Source organism: Arachis hypogaea, chromosome 19 (genome assembly GCF_003086295.3).
Source record: "Arachis hypogaea cultivar Tifrunner chromosome 19, arahy.Tifrunner.gnm2.J5K5, whole genome shotgun sequence".
NCBI classification, from domain to species: domain Eukaryota; kingdom Viridiplantae; phylum Streptophyta; class Magnoliopsida; order Fabales; family Fabaceae; genus Arachis; species Arachis hypogaea.
The window spans coordinates 73443609-73457137 of NC_092054.1; the positions used below are offsets into that span (position 1 = coordinate 73443609).

General features: G+C 41.0%; 1 non-coding gene across 1 annotated transcript; it reads left to right on the plus strand.

Moving 5' to 3' along the window:
- The first annotated feature begins 530 nt into the window (after positions 1–530).
- LOC112781925 (small nucleolar RNA R71) lies at positions 531–634 on the plus strand. The gene has a single exon (XR_003192671.1). It is a non-coding gene; the product is annotated as a small nucleolar RNA R71 (small nucleolar RNA).
- The last annotated feature ends 12895 nt before the right edge of the window (positions 635–13529 follow it).

Consider the following 13529-nt stretch of genomic DNA (forward strand, 5'->3'; position numbering starts at 1 on the left):
ATGATCTTTGGTTGGAGTTTTGGTATGTGGAATTGTTTTGTTGGTTGTGGTTGTAAGGTTTGTGGTTTTGTGGTTGGGTTTGTTGGTTTCCCCACCCAAAGTTTGGGTGGTTTCTCCAGCCTGGGTTGTAAGTGTTGGAGTGTGGATCATATGATTGCCTTTGTTGGTTTCCCACATAATTGGCCTCTTCCCAATCACCTCATTCAATGCCTACTTCCTCTTGATCTTGTGTGTGTATTGCAGTCACTTGCTTTGTTTCTAATTGCCTGGTAAGTTCTGCTAGTTGCTTGGCAAACACCTTGTTTTGGGCCAGAATTGTATCAACCTGGTTCAGCTCCATGACTCCCTTAGTGTTGTGCCTTTCTGATGCATAGTAGTATTCATTTTCAGCCACTGTCTCGATCACTTCAATGGCTTCTTCCACAGTCTTTTTCTTGTTCAATGAACCTCCTGATGAATGGTCTACAGCCTTCCTTGATTCATAAGAGAGCCCATCATAGAAGATGTGCAATTGCACCCAATCATGGAACATGTTTGGTGGGCATTTCCTTGTCAAGTCCTTGAATCTCTCCCATGCCTCGTAGAGAGTTTCACCATCTTGTTGTCTAAAAGTCTGGACCTCAGATCGAAGCCTATTGACCTTTTGTGGAGGGTAGAAACGTGCCAGAAACTTGCCTTCCACCTCATCCCATGTGGTTAGACTCCCCCTTGGGAATGATTCCAGCCACTTAGCTGCCTTGTCCCTAAGTGAAAATGGGAACAAGAGCAGTTTATAGGCATCTTCCTGGACTCCATTGGACTTCACAGTGTCACAAATTCTCAGGAATTTTGTGAGATGTTGGTTTGGGTCTTCATTAGCATTTCCTCCAAAGGAACAATGATTTTCCACCAATGATATTAGCTGTGGCTTGAGCTCAAAATTGTTGGCCTGAATGGGTGGTTTCTGGATGCTACTACCACAATTCCCAGAGGTTGGGTTTATGTATGAACTAAGAACCCTCCTCTCAGGAATGGCATTGTTTCCATCAGCTCTCTCATGGTTGTGAACTTCTCTATCCATGTTGAGATCTAGAGCTTCCTCAAAATTGTCCTCAGATTCTCCTTCAGATTCCTCTTCTCCCACTACTCTCTTCCCTCTTGCTTCCCTTCTAAGTCTATGAAGGGTCCTTTCCGGTTCGGTATATGGAGGAGTTGATGTCTCTCCTCTCCTACCTGTCATACAAGAACACGGCTCAAACACAAACAAGTAAAATACTCTTGGTTAATGGAAGAGTATGGTTAGATCAATTGAGGAATTAAATCAAACAGTTAGTGAGTCAGTGAGTTAGTTGCATGAATTTAAAGGCATAAAGAAGGAAAGCATGTAACCAAGTGCAGAAATTAAAATTCAACAAATATCTAGAACAGAATTAACAAAGCAAGAGAAAATTGCTCAATCTAGTTAGCTTCCAATTTGAGAATTGTCAATCGAAAACCAATCCCCGGCAACGGCGCCATAAACTTGATGCACATAAACTAGTTATGCTACGATTTAGGAAATTGCACGATCGGCAAAATTCCTTCCGGCAAGTGCACCGGTTATCGTCGTCAAGTAAAAACTCACAATAGAGTGAGGTCGAATCCCACAAGGATTGGTTGATTGAGCAATTCGGATTAGAAGTGTGTTCTAGTTGAGCGGAATCAAGAATTGAGATGAGAATTGCGGAATGTAAAATTAGCGGGAAAAGTAAATGACAAGAAAATTAAATGGCCGAATCTTAAATTGCATGAATTAAAGAGCAGAATGTAAATTGCTGAAATTAAAAGGGAATGGGGGTGATTGCAAGAATTGAATTGCAGAATGTAAAGAGAAAGTGAAATCAGAAATGGGGAATTCATTGGGTTTAGGAGATATTGAAATCTCCGAATCAAAACATGTATATCTCTTCCTCAACCAATGCATTCATTGAATTTTGCTTGGCAATCTTATATGATTGGATCCCAATTCCTTGGCTCACCAATGCTCTCTAAAAACAAACAAATTCCCAATCCCTTGGTTTAAATGTTCATAAGAAGAGATGATGCTTGATCACTGATTATACCACACAATTTCATGAACCACAATTTGGTAGGATTACATGTCACAATATCCATCCAAACCCCAATCCAATCCACTGTGAGAAAGCTTCTCTAGCATGAATCCTCCATTCCTTTCCCAAGGCTCCGAAGGATTCCAAGTATGAGTAGTCTCTTTCCCAAGACAACTACTCAATGGAATTAGATCGAGAAGCTTTCTAACAAAATTCAAGAGAAAAGATTGAAGAAGAAGATAAACTATTATTGATTCATTGAATTACAATAGAGCTCCCTAACCCAATGAGAGGGGTTTAGTGAATCATAGCTCTGAATTCAATTACGAAGAAAAGGAAAAACTAGCTCCAAGTGAAAGTAAAGTCCTCTCTAACTTAACTTCTATCCTATTTATACACTTTCTATATTGAGCTTCAGTTGTGCTTCTTGGGCTTTGAGGCCTCTCCTTGCTTTCCTTTTGCCTTGGGTTTATGATCCATAATCTTGATGAGGTTGTTGATCCAAGTCCTGTAACATTTATTGAGCCAACTTAGTGATAATCAAATAATGACACATGACTCAACAAATTGAGATTTCAAACTCATCAATCCTTCAGGCCCAATCCCATAAACCATGATATTCAATTGGGTTTCATACCAAAGTAAGTTTAAGTTAATAATTGTGCTCAAAGACTAACTTAAATCACAATATTTTTGGCCCAGAAACCCTTTTCAAGAGTGGCGTTTAAGTTGTAGTTTAAGCTTAAACTGCAACTTAAACGCCAGATACTTCCAGTGAGGCCATTTGTAAAAGCACGTTTAAGCTTCAGTTAAGGTTAAACTGAAGCTTAAACGTGGAAATGGAAGAATGGTAGCCCTGGAGAGTAATGTAGTCGAACACGTTTAACCTCCAGTTTAAGGTTAAACTGGAGGTTAAACGTGGAAAAGGAATGAGGCATCCTGGAGGTCGAACACGTTTAACCTCCAGTTTGAGGTCAAACTGGAGGTTAAACGTGGAAGCTTGGAATGGTGGCCCTGGAGGTGTCGAACACGTTTAACCTCCAGTTTGGGGTCAAACTGGAGGTTAAACGTGGAGGTGGAGAGAGCAACCCTGGAGTGGAGAAACTATCGAACACGTTTAACCTCCAGTTTGAGGTCAAACTGGAGGTTAAACGTGGAAGCTTGGAGAGAGCAACCCTGGAGTGGAGAAACTATCGAACACGTTTAAGCTCCAGTTTGAGTCAAACTGGAGCTTAAACGTGGAATGGCCCCTGGTACTCTTCCTGGTTCTGGCGTTTAACCTCCAGTTTGAGGTCAAACTGGAGGTTAAACGTGGAACTCCTCCCTGGGTGGCTTACTCATTCTGGCGTTTAACCTCCAGTTTGAGGTCAAACTGGAGGTTAAACGTGGAATGCTCCTTAAGTGAGGCTTTTCATTCTGGCGTTTAACCTCCAGTTTGAGGTCAAACTGGAGGTTAAACTTCAATCCCAGCATTTCTTATCCTTCATGATTTTGGCGTTTAAGCTCCAGTTTAGGCTTAAACTGGAACTTAAACTCCACATGTTATATACAAGCTTCCTTTATTGATTTTGTTGCTTCCTTGCTTAGCCTCTTCTTCCCTGAAATCATCCAAACAATTGCATCAAAGTCTTGCAAAATTTCATGAGAAATCTTTCATTCATAGCATTTAAGTAATATAACTAAAACTCATGGAATTTGCATCAAAATCATATTGTTTGGATGGTTCATTACTTTGTTCTTCATTTACCCATTTTTGGTTACTTTAAGCTCAAGAAAATGCATAAAACAACTAAAACTAACAGAAAATTGCTAGTGAAACTAGCCTATGATGCCTTGGCATCACCAACCTGGCCTCTTTTGAATTTTTGTTAGCAATCTTGTAGAGTTCAGTGGAAATCAGCTGATGAACCTCTACTTCCTTCCCCATCATGATGCAATGAATCATCACTGCTCTTTTAACTGTGACTTCAGATCGGTTGCTAGTGGGCAACAGAGAACGCCCAATGAAGTCCAGCCATCCTCTGGCGGCTGGTTTGAGATCCTCTCTCTTGAGTTGATTTGGGACACCCTTTGTGTTGGTGGTCCACCTGGCTCCAGGGATACATATGTCCTCTAGAATCTTATCCAGGTCAATGTCTGCTCTCATCATCCTCCTGTTGAAGGAGTCTGGATCGTCCTTTAGTTGAGGTAGCTCTAAGATCTCTCTGATCTTGTCAGGGGTGGTATGAACAATCTTCCCTCTGACCATGGTCCGAAATTCATAGAAGGCAGTTCCAGATAGTTTTTGCTTGTCAGTCTGCCACATATTAGCATAGAACTCCTGGACCATGTTCCTTCCTACTTTCGTTTCAGGATTAGCTAGGACTTCCCAGTTCCTGATTCAAATTTGCTCCTGGATCTCCAGATATTCATCTTCTTTCAGATCGAATCTAACTTCCGGGATCACTGATCTCAGACCCATTACTTTAAGATAATGGTCTGAATGTTCTTTAGATAAGAACTTCCCTTGATTCCAAAGTGGTTTTGGAACGCTCTCTTTCTTGCCTCTTGGAGTGGGTTGTTTTCCTTTGGGAGCCATGATCTTAGTGATCTCGGATAAACACACCAAACTTAGAGGTTTGCTTGTCCTCAAGCAAAAGAAAAGAAAGGAGAGGGATAGAAGGAGAGCTAGGTGCAATTGTTGATGGAGGAGGGGGGAGGCCGAACCCAAATTTAAAGGGATGGGGGGGTGGGTTTTCGAAAAATTGGAAAAGATAAGATAAAAAGATTGAGTTGAAAAAGATAAGATAGAAGATATAGTTTAATTTTGAAAAGATATGATAGATTTTTGAAAAAGATAAATCAGAATTTTGAAAAAGATAATATGGAGATTTGAAAAAGATATGGATTAGTTGAAAAGATTTTTTTGAGTGAAAAAGATAGATTTGTTTTCAGAAAAGATTTGAAAAGAGTTGGATTGAATTTGCAAAGATGCCTGGTGCTTATGGATTAAAATACATTTGATATATATATATATATATATATTTTTTTTTTGTGGTAGGGTTTTTAGAAATTATGGAATTTAGAAATCAGGGTTCTTGACATGTTTATGTAAAAATCATGCATTGAAGCATAAAATTTGAAATTAAAATGGAAATACGTGTGGGAAAAATTGAATCTGGCTCCTCCCTGCCTTCCTGGCGTTTGAACGCCCAAACACTGCCTGTTTTGGGCGTTCAGCGCCCAATTGCTGCTCTCCTGGGCGTTCAACGCCCAGCTGCTGCCATTACTGGCGTTCAACGCCCAGTGGGTGCCCCTTTCTGGCGTTGAACGCCCAGCTGCTATCATCACTGGCGTTCAGCGCCCAGTGGATGCCCATTTTGGGCGTTGAACGCCCAAAATGCTCTTTTACTGGCGTTTTCTTGCCAGTGAGATCTTTTTCTCTGTTTTGTGTGCTGAGGTCTTCTGTAAATGATTATTTACCCTGTTGTCAATGAACTCTATATAAACAAATAAAAATAAAAATAGAAATAGGGCAAAAATGCTTAGAGGATTGTTGCCCCATAGCTGGGTTGCCTCCCAGCAAGCGCTTCTTTATTGTCTTTAGCTGGACCTTGCTGAGCTTTTAATCTAGCTTCAGCCTTGAGCATTCTTGCTCAATGTTGCCTTCAAGATAATGCTTGATTCTCTGTCCATTGACAATGAACTTCTTATCAGAATCAATATCTTGAAGCTCCACATAACCATATGGTGACACACTTGTAATCACGTATGGTCCCCTCCACCGGGATTTCAGTTTCCCAGGGAATAGCCTGAGTCTAGAGTTAAACAACAGGACCTTCTGTCCTGGTTCAAAGATTCTAGATGACAGCTTTTTGTCATGCCACTTCTTTGATTTTTCTTTATAAAGCTTGGCATTTTCGAAAGCTGTGAATCTGAATTTCTCTAGCTCATTTAGCTGGAGCAATCGTTTTTCTCCTGCTAGTTTGGCATCAAGAATTAGGAATCTGGTTGCCCAGTAGGCCTTATGTTCCAGTTCCACGGGCAGGTGACATGGTCCCTATAGGGGTCTTGAATGCTGTCCTGTAAGCCCACAGAGCATCATCCAAGCTCCGTGCCCAATCCTTTCTACGGGTATTTACTGTCCGTTCCAGGATTCTCTTTAATTCTCTGTTAGAGACTTCAGCTTGCCCATTGGTTTGTGGATGATATGGAGTGGCCACCTTGTGGCGAATTCCATACCGAACCATGGCAGAGTAAAGCTGTTTATTGCAGAAGTGAGTGCCTCCATCACTGATTAGTACTCTAGGGACACCAAATCTGCTAAAGATATGTTTCTGGAGGAATTTCAGCACTGTCTTAGTATCATTGGTGGGTGTGGCAATGGCCTCAACCCATTTTGATACATAATCAACTGCCACCAGAATATAAGTGTTTGAATATGATGGTGGGAAGGGTCCCATGAAGTCAATTCCCCATACGTCAAACAACTCAATCTCTAAGATTCCTTGTTGAGGCATGGCGTAACCATGAGGCAGATTACCAGCTCTTTGGCAACTGTCACAATTACGTACAAACTCTCGGGAATCTTTATAGAGTGTGGGCCAATAGAAGCCACATTGGAGGACCTTGGTGGCGGTTCGCTCACCTCCGAAATGGCCTCCATATTGAGATCCGTGGCAATGCCACAGGATCCTCTGTGCTTCTTCTCTAGGCACACACCTACGGATAATTCCGTCTGCACATCTCTTAAAGAGATAAGGTTCATCCCACAAGTAGTACTTTGCATCAGTAATTAATTTCTTCTTTTGTATCCTGTTGTACTCCTTGGGTATGAACCTTGCAGCTTTATAGTTTGCAATATCGGCAAACCATGGTGCTTCCTGAATGGCGAATAAATGCTCATCAGGAAACGTCTCAGAGATCTCAAGAGAAGGGAGGGACATCCCTTCCACTGGCTCTATCCGGGACAGATGATCAGCCACTTGGTTCTCTGTCCCTTTTTTGTCTCTTATTTCTATATCAAACTCTTGCAGAAGCAATACCCATCTGATGAGCCTGGGTTTTGAATCCTGCTTTGTGAGTAGATATTTAAGAGCAGCATGGTCAGTATACACAATCACTTTTGATCCTACTAAGTATGATCTGAACTTGTCAATGGCGTAAACCACTGCTAGTAGTTCTTTTTCTGTGGTTGTGTAGTTTTTCTGGGCATCATTTAGAACGCGACTGGCATAATAAATGACATGCAGAAGCTTGTCATGCCTCTATCCCAATACTGCACCAATGGCATGATCACTGGCATCACACATTAGCTCAAATGGTAATGTCCAGTCTGGTGCAGAAATGACTGGTGCTGTGACCAGCTTAGCTTTCAGCGTTTCAAACGCCTGCAGGCACTCTGTGTCAAACACAAATGGCGTGTCAGTAGCTAGCAGATTGCTTAGAGGTTTTGCGATTTTTGAAAAATCCTTTATAAACCTCCTATAGAATCCTGCATGCCCCGGAAAGCTTCTGATTGCCTTAACATTGGCAGATGGTGGTAATTTTTCAATTACCTCTATTTTTGCTTGATCCACCTCTATTCCCTTGTTTGAGATTTTATGCCCAAGAACAATTCCTTCAGTCAACATGAAGTGACACTTTTCCCAGTTTAAAACTAGGTTGGTTTCTTGGCATCTTTTCAAAACAAGTTTCAGGTGATCAAGACAGGAGCTGAATGAGTCTCCATATACTGAGAAGTCATCCATGAAGACTTCCAGAAATTTTTCCACCATGTCAGAGAAAATAGAGAGCATGCATCTCTGGAAGGATGCAGGCGCATTACATAGCCCAAATGGCATCCTTCTATAAGCAAACACTCCGGATGGACATGTGAATGCTGTTTTCTCTTGATCCTGGGGATCTACTGCAATCTGGTTATAGCCTGAGTAGCCATCCAAAAAGCAGTAATAATCATGACCTGCTAGTCTTTCTAGCATCTGGTCTATGAATGGTAAAGGAAAATGATCCTTTCTGGTGGCTGTATTGAGCCTTCTGTAGTCAATACACATGCGCCACCCTGCAACTGTTCTTGTAGGAATCAGTTCATTTTTTTCATTATGAATTACTGTCATGCCTCCCTTTTTTGGGACGACTTGAATAGGGCTCACCCAGGGGCTATCAGAAATGGGATAAATAATCCCAGCCTCTAGTAATTTGGTGACCTCTTTCTGCACCACTTCCTTCATGGCTGGATTTAGCCGCCATTATGGTTGAACCACTGGTTTGGCATTATCTTCCAATAGGATTTTGTGCATACATCTAGCTGGGCTTATGCCCTTAAGGTCACCTATGGACCACCCAAGAGCTGTCTTGTGTGTCCTTAGCACTTGAATAAGTGCTTCCTCTTCCTGTGAATTTAAAGCAGAGCTTATGATCACTGGAAAAGTGTCACCTTCTCCCAGAAATGCATATTTCAAGGATGGTGGTAGTGGCTTGAGCTCGGGTTTAGGAGGTTTTTCCTCTTTCAGAAGAAAGTTCAGAGGCTCTTTCATGTCCTCTGAGTCCTCCAAATCAGGCTGAACATCTTTAAAGATGTCTTCCAACTCTGATTGGAGACTCTCAGCCATGTTGATCTCTTCTACCAAAGAGTCAATGAGATAAACTTTCATGCAGTCTGTTGATGTGTCTGGATGCTGCATGGTTTTGACAGCGTTCAACTTAAACTCATCATCATTGACTCTCAGGGTTATTTCCCCCTGTTGGACGTCAATGAGGGATCGTCCAGTCGCTAGGAAGGGTCTTCCTAGAATGAGAGTAGCACTCTTGTGCTCCTCCATTTCCAGCACAACAAAGTCAGTGGGAAAGGCGAATGGCCCAACTCTGACAATCATGTCTTTAATCACGCCTGATGGGTATTTAGTAGAACCATCAGCAAGTTGGAGACATATCCGGGTTGGTTTAACTTCTTCAGTTAAACCAAGCTTTCTGATAGTGGATGCAGGTATTAAGTTGATGCTTGCCCCAAGATCGCATAAAGCTGTCTTGGTGCAATTACCTTCTAATATGCATGGTATTAGAAAACTCCCAGGGTCTTTAAGCTTTTTAGGAAAGCTTTTCAGAATGACTGCACTGCATTCTTCAGTGAGGAGAACTCATTCTGTTTCTCTCCAATCCTTCTTATGACTCAAGATCTCTTTCATGAACTTGGCATAAGAAGGTATTTGCTCAAGTGCTTCTGCAAATGGAATCTTTATTTCAAGAGTCCTTAGATAATCTGCAAAGCGAGCAAATTGCTTATCCTGCTCCACTTTCCGGAGTTTTTGAGGATAAGGTATCTTGGCTTTATATTCCTCAACCTTAGTGGTTAAAGAAGCCTTTTTAGAGGGGTTGTTATCAGCACTTGTGTGTGTCTGATCCCTCACTGGCAATTGAGTGCCAGAGTCAGAAACTGGAGTGACGTTAGACGCCAGCTCACTGTCTGTTCCTGGCGCCTGAACGCCAGAAATGTGCCCATTTTGGGCGTTCAACGCTGGATTCTGCCCCAATTGGGCGTTCAACGCCAGATTCTTGCCCATTTCTGGCGTTGAACGCCAATCCTGCCTTGTTTCTGGCGCTGAACGCCAGTTTTGGGCATGGTCTGGGCGTTCAGCGCCAGCCTTCCACCCATTTTCTGGCGTTTTAGTGCCAGAATTATTTTTCCCTGGGCTCTTACTGTCCTCAGGTGAATCTTTGGTGGGTTGCTCATTTCTTGAATTTTTGATGCCTTGAGGTGGGGTATTTAATGTTTTCCCACTTCTTAATTGAACTGCTTGGCATTCTTCTGCTATTTGCCTTGATAGCTGCTGCTTTGTTTGCTTAAACTTTTCGTCCATATGTATATTAGCTATCCTTGTCTCTTGTAGCCTGTCCTTGAATTCAGCTAGCTGCTTTGTTAGAAAATCCAATTGCTGATTGAATTCAGCAGCTTGTTTTACAGTACTGAATTCAGCAGTTACTGTTTTAACCTCTTCATTCATGGAAGGGTTGCTGCTTAGGTACAAATGCTGATTCCTGGCAACTGTATCAATGAGCTCTTGAGCCTCTTCAATTGTCTTTCTCATGTGGATAGATCCACCAGCTGAGTAATCTAGAGACATCTGAGCTCCTTCTGCAAGCCCATAGTAGAAGATGTCTAACTGAACCCACTCTGAAAATATTTCAGAGGGGCATTTTCGTAGCATCTCTCTGTATCTCTCCCAGGCATTATAAAGAGATTCATTATCTCCTTGTTTAAAGCCCTGGATGTCCAGCCTTAGCTGTGTCATCCTTTTTGGAGGGAAATACTGATTCAGAAATTTTTCTGTCAGCTGTTTCCATGTTCTTATGCAGGCCTTAGGTTGGTTATTTAACCACCTTTTAGCTTGATCTTTTACAGCAAATGGAAACAGTAATAGTCTGTAGACATCCTGATCTATTTCCTTATCATGTACTGTGTCATCAATTTGTAAAAATTGTGCCAGAAACTCTGTAGGTTCTTCCTGTGGAAGACCGGAATACTGGCAACTTTGCTACACCATGATAATGAGCTGAGGATTCAACTCAAAGCTACTAACTCCAATGGAGGGTATGCAGATGCTACTCCCATATGAAGCAGTAGAGGGGTTAGAATATGACCCCAGAGTCCTCCTGGACTGTTCATTTCCACTTATGTCCATGATGGATAAAGGGATATAACTTGGATTGATTTACCTTTTTATTTATTTTATTTTATAGAAAGAGGACAACTTAACCAAAAATAAAAATAACAAAAATTATGATTTTCGAAAAAGTGAGGAGAGAGAAAGTGGTTAGGAGATTTTGAAAAAGATATGATTTGGAAAAGGTTTTAAATTTTTAGATCTAATGCTCCTTGTTTTTGAAAGTTTTGGAGGGAAAACACCAAGGAACACCAAACTTAAAATTTTTAGAAAACCACCAAAATTTTCGAAAACCAAAGGGAAATCAACAAGAAAACACCAAACTTAAAGTTTGGCACAAAATTTAATAGAGAAAATATTATTTATGAAAAAGAAGGTTTTGAAAAGAATATAAAAGACTCTAACCCAATTACCAAGAACACAGATTAACACTCTAGCCAAATGAGTTATGAAAATTTTCGAAAATTTTAAGAAAAATCAACAAGAAAACACCAAACTTAAAGTTTGGCACAGGATTTAATAGAAAAATTATTTTTTGAAAAAGGTTTTTAAAAAATATGATAGCCAATTACCATGAACATAAACACCACGTTCTAACTAACTGAGCTATAAATTTAAAGTGTTTTAACAAGGGATAAATAATAAAAGACTCTAAACCAAAAAAAGAGAAATTTTTCCTAATCTAAGCAACAAAATAAACCGTTAGTTGTCCAAACACGAACAATCCCCGGCAACGGCGCCAAAAACTTGGTGCACGAATTGTGAATCACACTTTTCACAACACGTACCACTAACCAACAAGTGCACTGGGTCGTCCAAGTAATACCTTACGTGAGTAAGGGTCGAATCCCACGGAGATTGTTGGTTTGAAGCAATCTATGGTTATCTTGTAAATCTTAGTCAGGAAGTCAATTATGTTTATCAGTTGAATTTTGAATAACCAAGAGAGCATAAATTAAAGGTTACTTGTTGTGCAGTAATGGAGAATATGTTGGAGTTTTTGGAGATGCTTTGTCTTCTGAATCTCTGCTTTCCTCTGTCTTCTGATTCACGCACGCACGTCCTCCTATGGCAAGCTGTGTGTTGGTGGATCACCATTGTCAATGGCTACCTTCCATCCTTCCAGTGAAAACTACGCTCACGCGCTCTGTCACAGCACGGCTAATCACCGGTTGGTTCTCGATCCGGTTGGAATAGGATTTACTATCCTTTTGCGTCTGTCACTAACGCCCAGCCTTCAGGAGTTTGAAGCTCATCACAGTCATTCAATCCTTGAATCCTACTCAGAATACCACAGACAAGGTTTAGACTTTCCGGATTCTCATGAATGCCGCCATCAGTTCTAGCTTATACCACGGAGATTCTGATTAAGGAATCTAAGAGATCCTCATTCAATCATATATAGAACGGAGGTGGTTGTCAGGTACACGTTCATGATTTGAGGAAGGTGATGAGTGTCACAGATCATCACCTCCATCACAGTTAAGCGCGAATGAACATCTTAGATAGGAACAAGCGTGTTTGAATAGAAAACAGAAATACTTGCATTAATTCATCGAGGCACAGCAGAGCTCCTCACCCCCAACAATGGGGTTTAGAGACTCATGCCGTCAGAGAATACAAAGTTTAGATCTAGAATGTCATGAGATACAAAATAAGTCTCTAAAAGTTGTTTAAATACTAAACTAGTAGCCTAGGTTTACAACAAATGAGTAAACTATGATGGATGATGCAGAGGCCCACTTCTGGGGCCCACTTGGTGTGTGCTGGGGCTGAGAATTAAGCAATCCACGTGTAGAGGCCATTTGTGGAGTTGAACGCCAGTTTTTGTGCCAGTTTGGGCGTTCAACTCCAGCTTTTGATCCTTTTCTGGCGCTGGACGCCAGAATTGGGCAGAGAACTGGCGTTGAACGCCGGTTTATGTCGTCTATCCTTGTGCAAAATATGGACTATTATATATTGCTGGAAAGCCCTGGATGTCTACTTTCCAACGCAATTGGAAGCATGCCATTTAGAGTTCTGTAGCTCCAGAAAATCCACTTTGAGTGCAGGGAGGTTAGAATCCAACAGCATCAGCAGTCCTTTTTCAGCCTGAATCAGATTTTTGCTCAGCTCCTTCAATTTCAGCCAGAAAAATACCTGAAATTACAGAAAAACACACAACTCATAGTAAAGTCCAGAAATATGAATTTTTCCTAAAAACTGATGAAAATAGACTAAAAACTAACTAGAACATACTCAAAACTATCTGAAATTAACCCCAAAAAGCATATAAAATATCCGCTCATCAGATAGCCAGGATAGGACCTCTAATTTCTCATACCTCGCCAAAAGTTTATTTAAAGTCATTTATTTATTTCACTTGCTATTTAAATTACTTGTTCTTCATTTACTTTAATTGCCACTTAAACTACTTGCTCCTCATTCTCAAAACCCCAATTTACAATCCCCATAGCCAATAATAAGAACATACTTTCCTGCAGTTCCTTGAGAAGATGACCCGAGGTTTGAATACTTCGGTTATCAATTTATTTAGGGGTTTGTTACTTGTGACAACCAAAACGTTTGTATGAAAGGACTTTTGAAGGTTTAGAAACTATACTTGCAACGAGGATTTATCCACAAATTTCTAGACCACGCAAAAGTTGCTCTCACCACTAACATGAAACCCAATTACCCCACCTATATGCAGAAATTGGAGGAACTTAGCTCAAGGCAGGAAGAAATAGCATACAAACACAAGGAAAATGTGAAATCCTACGTGAGGAGGCTAGGATTCTGGAAGCCCAAAGATAAGAAGGCACAAGAAGGTTCCTCCAAG